The sequence below is a fragment of the Tamandua tetradactyla genome, chromosome 2 (assembly GCF_023851605.1).
Source record: "Tamandua tetradactyla isolate mTamTet1 chromosome 2, mTamTet1.pri, whole genome shotgun sequence".
Lineage (NCBI taxonomy): Eukaryota > Metazoa > Chordata > Mammalia > Pilosa > Myrmecophagidae > Tamandua > Tamandua tetradactyla.
Window position 1 is genome coordinate 34,737,983 of NC_135328.1, and position 14,334 is coordinate 34,752,316.

Genomic DNA, 14,334 nt, shown 5'->3' on the forward strand with positions numbered 1-14,334 from the left:
CAGGGAAAGGCCAGTGAGGGGCAGTTGTCCCACCTGTGCTTAGCCGGGGAACGTGAGCTGTGTCTGCTGCTGCTCCTAAGGTCTTAGGAAACATTTTCAGGAAATGGAGAAGAGGCTGAAGTGAGGCTATGTTCTGAGTGGTCTGTCTCCAGGCAGAGGCTGCCTTCTGCCTGAGGGGTCCCTGCCAGGGAGCCTGGCATCACTCCAGAGTGCAGGGAGCAGAGCCCCACATGGTCCCAGACCTTCCTGTACAAATGGAACAGTGTTGCCTCCTGGCTGTGCAGGCCATTGAGCTGGTCTACTACCACAAACAATAGAAATATATATATATGTATATATACATTTTTTGCATGGGCAGGCACCAGGAATCAAACCTGGGTCTCCGGTATGGCAGGTGAGAACTCTGTCACTTAGCTACCATAGCCTGCGCAGAAATCATTTTTATAATGAAGATTTGTCTTCATCTTTGTACCTACAAATAGATTCCACATTTCCTGGATAAACTGGCAGGTTAAGTGTACTTCTGGCCCGGACACAGGAGACTCTGGTACTGCAGGAGGAGCAGCTGGCCCTGGTCGGGGGAGGTGGGCCACTGGGGTTGGAGTTGTTAGATGGAGTCGAGTGCGTGGTGGAATCTGAATCCTGTTCCTGGTCAAAGTCCTGGTTGGGTCTGACATACTCTGCAGAGGCACGGCTACATCCCCGCTCAGACTCACTAGATGATGGCCATGAGATGTACAGCTTGTTCCTCCTGGATGGGAGCTACTGGACCAGATCAGTGAGCCAGGGGCCAGGTCATTCCTCTGCCATGGGCAAAGACCTCGGGGGAGGACCATGAGGACCTGCAAGTCATCACTTTTTGCCCATGTGGGCCACATTGTTGAAGTTCATTAGATTGGATACCATTTTGGAGCTCAGTTTGGGGTCTCTGAGCATCTTTCATCTCTGCTGCAAGCGCTCTTCTTCTGGAACCTTAAAGACAAATTACCCTTTGCTTCTGGTTCACAGCATCTGCTTCTTGCCATTATCTGAGGGGCCTGGCACATTGAGCAAGTAGATCAGGCACAGAGGCTCGCAGTTGAGGAGGTTGAAGCTGCCATCTGAATTCAAGGATCTTATTGATGGTCTGCACCCACTCCATGGTGCTCACGTTGAAAACACCCACACCATATTCGCTATACACAGTGATGTGTAAGGAGCTGCTACTACAGGCAAGAGGAGTTGCAGGCCACAGGAGTACTGCCCACATGACTTCTGGCCCTGCACATCCATGTACAATCCCATATGGCTGAAACAGAGCAGATAGTCCTCATTTTTGAGCTCCACAGCACAAATGGCATCAAAAGACTGCTGTGAAAGGAACATAAGCGAGGGGGGCATTGGGATTTACCAGGTGTGGGACTGTCTGTTCCCCCTGGATGGTCAACAGAGAGAACTCAGAAGTGTGGGCAATGCAGAGCTTGTCCTTGAACATGGCCATCCACGGCACAACTCCCAGGGCCACCATCTCAGTGAGTTTTCTGTGCAAAGGTTTAATTCTGTGATTCTTGTAGCAACCGTTTCATGGTGACAACTAGATAGGTTGAAGAGCTCTTTCTCAATCTTGCAGTCAGTATAAACCGGCAGCCTTTTGTTTCTGGCAGCTTGATGTCAAATTTACCTTCCACTCTGTCCAAGGAAGACCACAGATAGAGAGGCTCATGCTGATTGCAGCTGCAGAGGAAAACGATGATCTTCCCATTGGGAGTGAGCTCGATGTGGTACACTTTCCTACAGTCAGCAGCATGGACTATCATCTCTCGATTAATCTCAGTGACATAAAGCCCTTCTTCCAACCCACCACAATCATCTCCATCCACTGTTGCAGCTGTCAGGATGGCTTTAATGAGGGGCAGCATGCTGTCATAGCTTTCCTGTGGAATGTGCATGACCTGGTTTCTAAGTCTGTATTTGTGCAGAATAGTTTGGGGGCTTTCCAGAATCCCCACCCATTTCCTCTTTTCATTCTCATTTTCTGTTAGGATGAGCAGTGAGCTCATCTTAGAAGGTGTGTCTAAGAGAGAGGCTGTCACCCTAAATATAAAGGAAAGCTCCACATACAGCATGTATGATATCTGAAGCTAAGAACGAGCTCACCGAAAAATCTTCACCTTTCAGGTTCAAGACTTGGCTCACCTCCATAACAGTCTGGGGGCTCTTCCCCTCAGGCAGATCATACAAAAAGAGCCTATATTTAAAGACCACCATGTTTGCCCACTGCCATCCTTTCTTCACCCCAGCGGGCTCTGTATGTTCAGGTAGCCCTTGTAAGCTGTCCTGATGCCTTGCTGCATATCCAACCCCAGAGGTCTCTTTGCCTGTTCAGTGGGTGAAAGGGGAATTGGGCACACCTGGGGGGCACTGTCTTTGTAGGAGATGTGGCAAGTAAAGGAGCACACCCACCTCACAGGTGACGCCTTGACAGATCAGCTGAGCATCAGGGAGTTGCAATGGCTGCACTGAGTAGGACCAGAAAAGCACTTGACACTGAACTGATAAGCCTTGGGCTTTTGTCCAACCAGAGAAGGGCCTGTGTGGTGGGCAGCAGCCTGGTGGGTGGTTCCTGTGGGGGAGCCAGGTCTTCCTGTAGGTCTCAGCTTGCAGGCACAGAAACTGATAGTGACACATCTGGCTTTGGAGCTTGTGTGTTTTGCTCACTGGCTGAGCTAGTTCTAAATGTCAGATCATGTGCAAGTGGTATAGTGCTGAAATACTCTGAAATTGGATCCTGAAAATATGGTGGTTTAAACAGTACTTGCTCTAAGTTTTTCTTCCATCTTTTTCTTCAAAATTTCCATTTCTTCTAATAATTCTCTATTTTTGGCTTTGGAATCCTTTTGTTTACTTTCAAAGGAGAGATGTGTATCTTTGACTTTTCTCAACTCCTCCCAAACAAGCTGTTAGCCTAGATATCGGTCTCCAGCACAGACTACAATTCTAACTGCACAGTCATGTTTAGCTTCTGACTGTAGTAGACCTTCCAAAGTGGAACCAAAACCAGAACTCTCAAAGTCTCTAGTTCTTCAGTCATCTTGAAAGCAAGTTGTTCTAGTTTGCTAGCTGCCAGAATGCAACACACCAGAGATGATTGGCTTTTAATAAAAGGGGATTTATTTCATTAGTTCTTCAGAGGAAAGGCAGCTAACTTTCAACTGAGGTTCTTTCTTATGTGGGAAGGCACAGAGCAATCTCTGTGTTCTAGAACTCAGGCCTCTGGGTTCTAACAACTTTCCCCGGGGTGATTCTTTTCTGTATCTCCAAAGGCCTGGGCTGAGCTGCGAGTGCTTAGATGAGGTATGCTGAGCTGCTTGGTTGTGCTACATTGAGCTCTCTCATTTAAGCACCAGCCAATTAAATCAAACATCATTCAGTGCAGCAGGCACGCCTCCTAACAACAGATGAGTTTCACATGCCATTGGCTCATGTCCACAGCAACAGATCTAGGCACCTTCACCTGGCCAAATTGACAACTGAATCTGACTACCTCACAAGGGCTTGAAGATATTCCCATGCATCTTTCTTATCATTGACCCCTGAATGATTTCTGCAATCTGAGCTTCCCACTAGGCAAACTATTCCTTCTTGGCTGCCAGATCCTGAATTTCATCTTCCAGATGTCCATTTTGAGCTTTAATCTACAAGGGAGCAAAGCCTTTCATTTTCACCAGTTAATTTATAGTTTTTTTCAAATAGCATTGTTCTTTCTTGCTCATATTTCTTTCATTGTACCCATAGCCTCTCTATTTTGTTATGCTGTGCTCGCTTTGACTTTTCTAATTTATCTTTCAGAATTAAGATTTCTTTCTTCAGGGCCAACTGGTGGCTTTCTGAATCATGCAACTTTTTTTTTCACATTTTGTACTTCTAGCACGTGGGAACCCTCTTCATAATACAAGACCTTCTTCTTAAGCTCTGGTTTTGTTTTGGAAATCTCTTGCTGATGTTCTAAGGTGGCACTAGGTCCCCCACCTCCTTGCTTTACCCTAAGGGCCTCAAGCTCACTTTCTATTTGCTTGGACAAGCTCCCACTGTGCTCATGAAGCTTGTGCTTCTTAGAGGCCTCAGCAACGGCGTCCTCAAGCTGAACTTCCAGCTCCTTCCTGGACTTTTTGGATCTGTGCACTTCCTGTCACAGCATCTCCATTTTCTGCAGGGCCACCTCCATCAACTCCTCCTCCTTCTCCAAAGCTGTTGGGATGCCTTCTGCTTCTAGCAGCAGAGCTCTGCCATGCACTCACTGAGCTCCAAGAACTCCTGCAAAGCCAGCTTTTGATGCTGGTGGGCATCTTTTCTTTGGTCTGGGATTTTAATCCCTCTGAATCTTCAACCAGTTGCTTTTGAAAACCTTCTTTTTCCTGCAGCACCACATGGTACTGCTTTTCTAGTCCTTTCAGCCAACGACTGGAGTCTTCATGCTCTTTCAAGCTGATTTGAATCTGCTATTTTATTCTCTAAGTGCTCTATCTCTTCATTTAGCTTTTTGATTTCTTTATCTCAGTTTGAATTTTCCAGTGCACATGTTGAACCATGAAGTGCCTATATAGTCTATGTGGACTCTGGCAGCTTCCTACTCAGCTCCAATTTTTCGTTTGAGTCTTCATACTCTTATGTCATAAGCTTCAATTTGAAAGCTATTCTCCAAATCCCACATACATGCTTGTCTTTGGTTAGCATATTAATTAGACTGCATTATCTACTTCTGAGAGAAAAACAGCTTTCCATTGTGGACATAAAATCAATGAATGGAAAATGTAATCCAGAAAGGCCTGTGTGAGGACCAGAAGAAAATATTTCAGTATTTCTTAGCACATTCTCATCCACATCAAAGTTGGATATGTCAGAAGGACCGCTAATATCTAGAATGTAAGTTGCGTCTAGGTTTCCTATATTTTCCCAATTTAGATCTTAAAAAAAATGCATGCTTCTTGTCCTCTATCCCATTTTGCCCTAGACAGTACTCTCTGCTGCAGATCAGTCTCTGAATGGGGTCCTTCACTTCTTCAGACACATCCGTGACATGTGACAGGAATTGAAATCACTCTTCGTGGTTCATGAGCTTTCATTAGGTCTCCACAAGTAACTCTGCAGAAAGCAGTGTTTCTCCATACAGCACTCGTACATGCAGATCCCCACAGACCACCAGCTCCACTTGGAGCCATACTTGCTCCATTACCTGCAGAATCTCTGGTGAGATGTAATCAGGAGTGTCCATGGCCACAGAGGACTGGACAGTTCCATCATCATTCATCTTCAAACACAATCCAAAGTCAGCCAGGCAAATATGACCATTCACATCCAAAAGGCTATTGTCAGGTGTAATGTCTCTGTGTACATAATGAAGCTGATAGATGGAATTGATAGCCAAAACCATTTCATCAATGTAGAATCTTGTATGTCCTCTGAAAATGTGTCTTCAAATTTACTGAGCAAGGTCAGTAAATCACTGCCTACATTGTAATCCATGAGAAAGTACAGGTGGTTCTCATCCTGGCAGTGTAGCTTGGTGACCCCCTGGTAGTCACTGTTAACCAGGACATCATGCTGTTCTTGGAAATAGGCCATCGTTACTCTTTTAAGCACTTCCCACTCGTGGACGATCTTCATTAAATAAATTTTTCAGTGCTCTTCATTTTTACAACAGTAACCTCACCAAAATCACTTGTTCCAATTATTTTAATTATTTCAAAGTCTTATCGATAAAGCTGCATTTCTTTCACTAGTTGTGTAAATGGTTTGGCCGAATGTGGCCACACACTTACAGCCGTGTAGGGCCAGTGGCTCCACTCCACAGGCAGACATGCATGTCGAGCAGTATCCTGACGCTCAGGGTGCTCTCATTGCTCCAGCTTCTGGAACCACACCTTGGTCAACATGGTGCCGCCTGGCCCACTCCCAAAGCCAGTCCTTCAGAGGAGCCCGGCGCCCCAAGGCCCATGAGCCCAGAGATCAGCAGTGCCTCTTCACCCCAGTCCACATTGTCACACCCAGGCCTAGGCCAAAGCATAGTGTCTGAAGCACGGGCCTGCAGCTCGGTGGGCTTGGTGGGTGGGTCTCCTCGCCTTGGCACGGCCGCCTGCCCTGCCCCCCTCCTGCCTTCTGCCCCCGTGCCTGGGGGCCAGAGCTTTCCAGCTGACCCCAGCCCGAGCCTCTTCTTTTTAATTTATGTGTCTAAGGGCTATAAATTTCCCTCACAGCACTGCCTTAGCTGTGTCCTATAACTTTTGATATGTTGTGTTTTCATTTTCATTCACTGCAAGATATTTCCTGATTTCCCTTGTGATTTCTTCTTTGATCCATTGATTAAGAGTGTCTTGTTTAATTTCCACATGACTGTGACTTTCCCAGTTCTCCCTCTGTGTGATTTCTAGCTTCATTCCATTGTCAGAGAAGATACATTATATGATTTCAATACTTTTAAATGTATTGAGATTTGTTTTGTGGCCTAATATGTGGTTTATCCTGGAGAATGATCCATGTGCAATTAAGAAAAATGTGTATTCTGCTGTTGTTGAGTGAAGTGTTGTGTATATGTCTATTAGGTCTAATTGAGTTATAGTATTAATCAAGTCTTCTATTTCCTTATTGATCTTCTGTCTGGGTATTCTATGCATTATTAAGAGTGTTGCATAAAATCTTCCATTTCTTGGCCAGTTGATTTTCTACAAGGGCAATGGGGAAAAAATAGTCTTTTTGAAAAATGGTGCTGAAATAATTGGAACCACATGCAAAGCTATAAATTTGGACCCTTGTTTCTCACTGTATATAAAAACCATCTCAAAATGGATCACTGCACTAAATATAAAAGCAAATACTATAAAACTCTTAGAAAAAAACAGAGATACTTTCAAGAACTTACATTAAGCAATGATGGAATCATAGATTTTATACCAAAAGCATGAACAAAAAAGAAAAAATAAATAAATTTTATATCATCAGAATTAAAAACTTTTCAAAGGACAGCATCAAGATAGTGAAAGCAAAACATACAGAATGAGAGAAAATATTTGGAAGTCATATATCTGATAAGGTTACAGTTCAGAATATATAAAAAAAACTCCAACAACAAAAGACAGACAACCCAATTTAAAAATGAGCAAAGGACTTGAATAAATATTTCTCCAAAGAAGATATTCACACAGCCAATAAGCATATGAAAAGATGCTCAATATCATTAGTCGTTAGGGAAATGCAAATCAAAACCACAATGAAATACCATTGCACATGCACTAGAATGGTTGTACTTTTTAAAAACTTATAAAGAACAGTGTTAGCAAGGATAAGGAGAAATAAGAACCTTAGTACATTGTTGACAAGATATGTGAAATGGTACAGCCACTGTGGAAAAAAGTTAGGTAGTCCCACATAATGTTAAATATAGAATTACCAGATGACCCAACAATCTCACTTGTAGGTATATATACCAAATAATTGAAACAGTGACTCAAACATATATTTGTATACCAAATTTATAGCACTTTATTCACAATAGTCAAAATGTGGAAGCCACCTACATATCCATCAACAAGTGAATGGATAAACAAAGCACACATATAATATACACATAATGAAATATTATTTAGACATGAAGGGAAGGAAGTTCTGTACATACTACAACATGGATGAATGCCAAAAGTATTATGCTGAATGAATACTCCAGACACAAAAGGACAATACTGCATGATTTCACTTATATTATGTACTTAAAATAAGCAAATACATGGAGACAGAAAGCAGAATAACCAAGGACTAGGGGAGAAGACAATGAAGAGTGATTGCTTAATTGGTACAAGTTTTCCTTTGGAAAGTTGCAAATGTTCTGGAAATAGACAGTGGTAAAAGTGGTACAGCACTGTCAATGTACTAACTGTCACTGAATTAGGACACTTTAAAATGGCTAAAATGATTTTATGTTATGAATATTTAACAACAATATATATAAACAATTAGTAAGTGGCAAGACCAGCATTCTGTAAGTATCTCTTTTCCTCAATATTAATCCTCAAAACACTGCCCTGGGCCTAAACTATGGAAATGCCTACATTGTTTTTCTAAAGCATCTGTGCTATATATAACAATAACCTTTGTCTGGCCCTGTGCTTTAATCATGTACAAACTGAGATTAACCATGTAGAAAATTCTAATCCACATGCCTCCCCAGGTGCTGTGCATAGGTAAACACCAGAGTTGCCCTGAAAACTGCAATCCACACATTGATTGATGACCTACCCAACTCCATAATATACCTCTATCCACATTTGAATGCCCAGACATAAATACAGTCATGATATAAATGTTTGTCCACTTTGATAATCCATAGTAAGGAAACTAAATCATGCTCCTAAAATGAGATGAAAAGCCTCTGAGAACAGCCCCAGCACCAAGATGGGAAGCCTTGGAACTCTCCAAACCCTTGGATAAACTCTGCGAACTGTGATGCCCATTCTGTTTTTCTGCTTAAAGGATTAACAGAGTTTAACAGAGCAAACTCCCCTGAAGTGTCAGCACACCGCAGCTCAGTTCAGCAAGGACCCCAGGGGCCAGGGGAGCAGAGCTCAAACCCATGAGAAGCTGAAAAGGTTTCCACAACCAAGAGAGTCCTTGTCACATGAGTCACAGCATGTCTGTCTTCTGAGATGTGGAGCTGGGAAGAGCAGGGTCATGCTGGGAGCCAGAGATTGAGAAAGAGACAGGGAGTTGAGGCCACAGCAGGGAAATGGGCTGTGTTATCCCTCTAGAGAAGTATATTAGTTCCTCGCTCCATTCCTGCTCTTCTTCCTCTAATCAGCTCAGAAGTTCAGGGATGACACTTGGGGAAGCTGAGCTTTGACTACGACATGGACTTGGAACTAATTAGCAGATGTGATGCAGAAGAAAGATCAGCTTCTAGAGAAACTGAAAGAAAGAAACATCTGGATGTGAGATGAGCTTCAGTTAGTCAGTGTCTGTTTGGCCTCAGCAACACAGTTTGGTACCTACTCTTTTCTCCCAGATAGTTTCAACTATATCATGGATTAAGAAGTCATAGGGTCTAACTGACAGCTCTACTCAACTTTGGGGTTAGGTCCATCCAGCTTGACCTCTACACCATAAACTGATGCTCACAGCACATTTTTTGAGGAAGCTAAGCCCCATCAGCAGAAAATAAAATATTCTATTCCCAGTCTCATACACTTACCCCTGTGCTTTTAGAATAATTGTTGCTGATTCCAATGTCGAAAACCTCCTACCTTTATCCTAGCCATCTACATGGGTGATCCTCACATCTCCAACCAGGAGCACCTGTTCTCACTAAATGAACACAAATCCATGCTCATTTTTTGTATTCCACATTCCCCAGGCAGCCCTTTCATGAGTGACTTATTTTTGAGTACTGATCTGTGTTTGACAAACTGCTTCTCAGATGTGGTATCTCACCTGCTGAGAGGAGGAAATAGAAGACAAATACCCATCTAAGCTTCATACCAAACTCCATACACCAGACACACCCCAGTCATGCACTGTGATTTTTTTTCCACCTGATGGTTGCCTGTCAATCATAGATATTCAAATTTTCTAAAACCTGCATCTGTACAACAGAAAGATAGGTCACTTTTCTTACATCAGCAAGGATCAATTTCTGACACAGGAGAAGAAATCTTGTCATTCAAGGGGGTTAGAAAGTTCACTCAAAAAATTATCAGAGGGTGGGCCACGGTGGCTCAGCGGGTGGAGTTCTTGCATGCCATGCCGGAGACATGAGTTCAATTCCCAGTGCCTGACCACGCAAAAAAAAAAAAAAAATCAGAGTTCGAAAAACCATCCTGTACATTGTGACAGACAAAGCATGTATAGTCTTACCAAAACCTGAAGATGTGTAGTAAAGGTTTAAAAGCATAGGATTCAGAGTGAGGCCAACTTGGGGTTGATATTCACTTTTTCAATTACTTTGAGTAAATCACTTACCTCTCAAAACCTAACTTACCTAATATGTAAAACGACTATTATAACAATGCATACCTTATTATGGGATTTACTGAGATGCTTACCATGTGCCTGACATAAATGATGGCCATTATTGTTAGCCTTAATTACTGATTTATTCAAATCATTCAACACATAAACAAATATACCTCCAATAAAATTTTACAAAATCATGAAATTTGACAGTTAGACCATGAGGGATATGATTTTTTTTCTATAGCAGTTCATTCCTTTCTATGGCTAAGTAGTATTCCATTTTAGGAATGTATTTTATTTTGTTAATCCATTAATCTGATCATGGAATTTAGATTGAATCCAATTTGGCTATTATAAATAATGTGTCTATGAACATCAGCATACGTGTCTTGGTGCGGATTCATGTTTTCTTTTTTCTTAGGTAGGTATTTAGGAGTATAATTGCTAGATCTTATGGTAAGTTTGTGTTTAACATTTTAAGAAACTGCCAAACTGTTTTCCAAAGTGTTACAATCTCATCAGAATTTTATGAGGGTTCCAATGTCTCCACATCTTCACCAATACTTGCTATTGTCATGAAGAGATATCTCATTGTGATTACAATTAATGCTTTCCTAATGACTAATGATACTGAGCACCTTTCACCTTTTTATGTACTTATTAGCCATTCACATGCTTTCTTTAGTGAAATGCCTATTCAAATATCTTGCCCATTTTGATCAGATATGAAATATGAAAATATTTTCTTCTACTCTGTAGCTGGTCTTTTCATTTTTTATATATTTTTATTTTTTGATTAGATAAGTTGTGGGTTTCCGAAAAAAATCATGCACAAAATGCAGGATTCCCCATACCACACTATTATTAACACCCTGCATTGGTGTGGCGCATTTGTTACAATTGATGCAAACATATTTTTATAATTGCACTAACTGTAGTCCATGGTTTAACTTAGGGTTCCCAGTTTGTGTTGTGCTGTTGCATAGAATATATTATTTTTTTACTATGTGAATAATCCAGAAATAGCACAGAAGGGAAGAAGACACTGGGGACAATGATGACTCTTTTAAGTGCTTTCAATACTCTCCTTAAATCCTTACAACAATTGGAATATTAGTGTAGAATATTACACATGCAAAAACTGAGACTTAAAGATGGTCAATATCTTGCAACTTAAATGTGGCATTTAATTGTTTTCAAATGAGTGAATATCTGGAATGGCCAAATTAAAATATGTGAAAAATTCAATGAAATAGTCCCATTCACAATGTGTAAAAGACTAAGCTGACTATAAACAAATTATTTTAAAGACATTGCTGATATAAGGATTTTCATTGCAGAGATTTTTTTGGTAGTCAAGAATACACAAATGGCTTAATGTCTTTGAATGTTTGAAAACCCTTTTATGGTATATCCAGTCACTAAGAATGGAGGAATACGCTGGCTCTAAAGAATTGGCTTAAAACACTTTGCTGATACAAGAATTCTCATACAGAGGCTTAGTGTTCTCTCTGGTTTGGGGGGTTTTTTGTATGTGTGGAAAGAAATGAAGTCCACATGAGCATATCAATAGGTGGCTAGATGTAACTGAAAAAATCATATATCAAAAAATTTTTTCTCAGATATTTTTGGATAAACACATGAAAGATGACACAGGACATAAAATGAATATACACTGATAGGTGCCCATCCAATACAAATGTAATTTATGAGGGGGGTATTAAAAGGTAGAAAAACAATGTACAAAAAGGGGGAGAACTTACTCAGATTGATGATGAAAATATGCCATGAGCTGAAGAAAATGAGCCCTTCATTCTGTACCCCAGAGGAGTAAACACAGTCACTTTTTTGAACTGGGTCCAACATTCCTCTTAGGTTTGCCTGTTGGGTATTTTTTTCAAATCCTGATTTTTTTCAGAGGCAATGCCAAGATGAACTTCAGCGTGGCATGACTGCATTTGCTTTAATAACAAATGAGTATCTGGTGACCTCCCTATCTAAAATACCCCCACCCCTACCTCCCATCAGGTTGCATCCCCATATGCTGCTTTTTATTCTGTTTTGGTTTGGTTTGGGGTTTTTTGCTGCCTTATTTTTGTTCATAAAATTTATCCTAAACTGATATTATATTACATGTTTTGTTTGGTATGTTCTATCTCCCAAATAAGATATAAAGTCCACAAAGGTAAGGATATGTCTCTTTATTGCTATGTCCCCAGGAAACCGATTTTCACAGAACAGGAACTAATGAAAAGAATCAGAGAGATCCACCTCTGATCATTTCTAAAGGAAAACTCTGTCACTCAAACTTTCAATAGCAGGCCCATGGGATTTGGAAGTGAGGACCACACCAAGGAACATGAAGTTAACAAGCTGTCCCAGCACAGTGACTAATAATGACTGCATGAGTTGTGGAATCAGAGCATATTAAATAACAAAAGTTCTTTTATAAAACTGGAGCCAAGTTGATGAAAGAGTCATCCAAACCAGCAGTTAATCCTCCTGGGACTCTCCCTCTGGCCTGAGGCTCAACTCTGTTCCTGAAGGAAGTTGTCCCTCGTAAACCCATGTTATCACCACAAGAGGCTTGCACAAGAGGCGTGTGGAGTCTTACATTTGGAAGGGGAAGGTAGCATGAAGGACTCTGTGGCCAACAGAATGGCTAATCATGACCCTAAGGATGCAAAGTAGAGGTAGGGAGAAGAGTAGACTTACTGGCTTTTTGTTATTATGGTTGAAAAAGACATTTATGTTAAATAGTAGGAGTTTCTTCTGCACTAGCTGGTTCTGTAACCATGGAAAGAGTCAGCCACACCAGCAGTGTCTCCGAGTTCATCCTCCTGGGACTCTCTTCCCAGTCTGAGGACCAGAAGCCACTCTTTGTCCTCTTCCTCATCCTGGACTTGGTCACCATGATAGGGAATCTGCACATCATCCTGACCATCTGCTCTGACCCCAGCTCCAGGCCCCCATGTATTTCTCCTTGAGTTTCCTGTCTTCCACTGATATTTGCTTCACAACAAACACTGTCCCCAAGATGCTGGTGAAATTCCTTTCAGAGAAGAAGACCATCTCCTTTGCTGGATGTCTGACTCAGATGTATTTTCTCTACGCTGTGGGTAACACTGACAGTTGACTTCTCGCAGCCATGGCCTTTGACCACTATGTGGCCATGTGTGACCCCTTCCACTATGTCACCACCACGAGCTGACACTGCTGTGCCCTGCTGCTAGCTTTCTCCTGCTCCTTCTCTCACCTCCACTCTCTCCTACACATTCTCCTGCTGAATCGTCTCACCTTCTGTGACTCCAATGTTATCCACCACTTCCTCTGTGACATCAACCCTCTGCTAAAATTGTCCTGCTCCTCCACATTTGTCAATGAACTTGTGATAAAGACAGAAGGACGGGTTGTTTTTGGTAAGCCCCTTTCTACTCATAGCTTTCTCTACTCATCCTTATCACAGTTCTTAAGATTCCCTCAGCTGCTGGGAAAGGCAAAGCATTCTCCTCCTGTAGTTCTCACCTCACCATGGTAACCCTCTTTTATGGAAGCATCTTCTAGGTCTAGCTTCAGCCCCTGTCCACCTACACTGTCAGGGATCACGTGGCAACAATAATCTACACAGTTTTATCCTCCATGCTAAACCCTTTTATCTACAGCCTGAGGAACAAAGATCTGAAACAAGTTCTAAGGAAACTGATGGGCAGGAGAAAATTCTAGCCAGCACCCTCTTGACAAACACAGAAGTGGGATCAGATCTTTTGGAGACAGTACCTTCCAGCACTTGATAAACGTGTCAAGCTAATAAGAAGATTAGCATGCTGAGTCCACGTGAAGCACAGCTGTTGCGGGCACTTGTAACTACTGACCACAGCCCACCAGTTGGTTCTGTATCTGCTTAAATCGAGATACTTTTCTTCATTTTTCCTTCTCTTTCCCAGGGCAATCCATCACGTCTCTTCCTCCAAATGTTGCTCTAAATTAATCCTTTTCCCACAAATGTTTCCAGAGCAAATTCCTCTCTGTTTATTAAAACTGACCCCCCAAAATGCTTCACATTTCAATGTAGTGCTGAAAACAGCACTCAATTCATAGTGCTTGAATGACTTTGCAAACATGTGAAGGAAGAAAAGGTATAGGGGGGAGATCAAAAAGGAAATTAGGAGGAAAAGGAAGAGAGAGAGGGAGAGAGGGCAGAACCAACATGCTCATCCACAATGGTGCGCTAATAGAATGATTCTTGTTTTAAGCTACTACATTTTCGTGTGTTTTTGTTTGTAGCAAATGCCAGCCGATGCAACTTCCAAACTAATAGAGGGAAAAAAGGTTTTTTTAATCAATTGAAAAGATATCAAG

General features: G+C 41.8%; 2 pseudogenes; one reads left to right on the forward strand and one right to left on the reverse strand.

Annotated features, from left to right (window-relative positions):
* Positions 1 to 410: 410 nt before the first annotated feature.
* Positions 411 to 6,043, reverse strand: LOC143655989 (serine/threonine-protein kinase MRCK beta pseudogene; annotated as a pseudogene).
* A 6,727-nt stretch (positions 6,044 to 12,770) lies between these two features.
* Positions 12,771 to 13,698, forward strand: LOC143655994 (olfactory receptor 1L8-like; annotated as a pseudogene).
* The last annotated feature ends 636 nt before the right edge of the window (positions 13,699 to 14,334 follow it).